Consider the following 2,236-nt stretch of genomic DNA (forward strand, 5'->3'; position numbering starts at 1 on the left):
TTTAGAGGACCTGACCGAATTCTTCAAAGAAGAAGAACCCATGGCAGCCGAAAACAACAACAATGCCAACAATGCAAGGAAGGTGCGGGGTGACTTTACTGCACCTACTCCCGACTTCTATGGGAGAAGCATCTCTATCCCTGCCATTGGAGCAAACAACTTTGAGCTTAAGCCTCAATTAGTTTCTCTAATGCAACAGAATTGCAAGTTCCATGGACTTCCAATGGAAGATCCTCATCAGTTTTTAGCTGAATTCTTGCAAATCTGTGACACAGTCAAGACTAATGGGGTAGACCCTGAAGTCTATAGACTGATGCTATTCCCTTTTGCTGTAAGAGACAGAGCTAGAATATGGTTGGATTCTCAACCTAAAGAAAGCCTGGACTCTTGGGAAAAGCTAGTCAATGCCTTTTTGGCAAAGTTCTTTCCACCACAAAGATGGAGTAAGCTTAGAGTGGAAGTCCAAACCTTCAGACAGAAGGATGGAGAATCCCTCTATGAAGCTTGGGAAAGATACAAACAATTAATCAGAAGATGTCCTTCAGACATGCTTTCTGAATGGAGCATCATAGGTATTTTCTATGATGGTCTCTCTGAACTATCTAAGATGTCCTTGGATAGCTCTGCTGGAGGATCTCTTCATCTGAAGAAGACGCCTGCAGAAGCTCAAGAATTGATTGAAATGGTTGCAAATAACCAATTCATGTACACTTCTGAAAGGAATCCTGTGAACAATGGGACTAGTCAGAAGAAAGGAGTTCTTGAGATTGACACTCTGAATGCCATATTGGCTCAGAACAAGATATTGACTCAACAAGTCAATTTGATTTCTCAAAGTCTGTCTGGAATGCAAAATGCACCAAACAGTACAAAGGATGCTTCATCTGAGGAAGAAGCTTATGATCCTGAGAACCCTTCCATGGAAGAGGTGAATTACCTAGGAGAACCCTATGGAAATACCTACAATTCTTCATGGAGAAATCACCCAAATCTCTCATGGAAGAATCAAGAGAGACCTCAACAAGGTTTCAATAACAATAATGGTGGAAGAAACAGGTTTAGCAATGGCAAGCCTTTTCCATCATCTTCTCAGCAACAGACAGAGAGTTCTAAGCAGAATACTTCTGACTTAGCAACAAGGGTCTCTGATCTAATAAAGACCACTCAAAGTTTCATGAATGAAACAAGGTCCTCCATCAGAAATTTGGAAGGACAAGTGGGTCAGCTGAGCAAGAAAGTTACTGAACTCCCTCCTAGTACTCTCCCAAGTAATACAGAAGAAAATCCAAAAGGAGAGTGCAAGGCCATCAACATGGCCGAATATGGAGAGGAAAGAGAGGAAGAAGACGCCACTGAGAAAGACCCCAGTGGGCGTGCACCACTCTCCTCTGAGTTCCTCAATGAGGAACCTTGGGAATCCGAGGCTCAAAATGAGACCATAGAGATTCCATTGGACTTACTTCTGCCATTCATGAGCTCTGATGAGTATTCTTCCTCTGAAGAGGATGAGTATGTTACTGAAGAGCAAGTTGCTAAATACCTTGGAGCAATCATGAAACTAAATGACAAGTTATTTGGAAATGAGACTTGGGAGGATGAACCTCCCTTGCTCACCAAAGAACTGGATGACTTGTCTAGGCAGAAACTGCCTCAAAAGAGGCAGGATCCTGGGAAGTTTTCTATACCTTGTACCATAGGCACCATGACCTTCAAGAAGGCCTTGTGTGACTTAGGGTCAAGTGTGAACCTCATGCCCCTCTCTGTAATGGAAAAATTAGGGATCTTAGAGGTGCAAGCTGCAAGAATCTCATTAGAGATGGCAGACAACTCAAGAAAACAAGCCCATGGACTTGTAGAGGATGTTTTGGTTAAAGTTGAAGACCAGTACATTCCTACTGATTTCATAGTCCTAGAGACTGGGAAGTGCATGGATGAATCCATCATCCTTGGCAGGCCCTTCCTAGCCACAGCAAAGGCTGTGATTGATGTTGACAGAGGAGAGTTAATCATTCAAGTGAATGAAAAAAATCCTTGGTGTTTAAGGCCCAAGGATATCCCTCTGTCATCATGGAGAGGAAGCATGAAGAGCTCCTCTCAAAACAGAGCCAAACAGAGCCCCCACAGTCAAACTCTAAGTTTGGTGTTGGGAGGCTACAACCAAACTCTAAGTTTGGTGTTGAAACCCCACATTCAAACTCTAAGTTTGGTGTTGGGAGGTTTCAACACGGTTCTGAGC

General features: G+C 43.1%; 1 non-coding gene across 1 annotated transcript; it reads right to left on the bottom strand.

Moving 5' to 3' along the window:
* Nucleotides 1-445: 445 nt before the first annotated feature.
* LOC130984090 (small nucleolar RNA R71) lies at nt 446-553 on the bottom strand. Its single transcript, XR_009088047.1, has one exon. It is a non-coding gene; the product is annotated as a small nucleolar RNA R71 (small nucleolar RNA).
* Between the last annotated feature and the right edge of the window lie 1,683 nt (nt 554-2,236).

The sequence above is a fragment of the Arachis stenosperma genome, chromosome 5 (assembly GCF_014773155.1).
Source record: "Arachis stenosperma cultivar V10309 chromosome 5, arast.V10309.gnm1.PFL2, whole genome shotgun sequence".
In the NCBI taxonomy this organism is placed as follows: domain Eukaryota; kingdom Viridiplantae; phylum Streptophyta; class Magnoliopsida; order Fabales; family Fabaceae; genus Arachis; species Arachis stenosperma.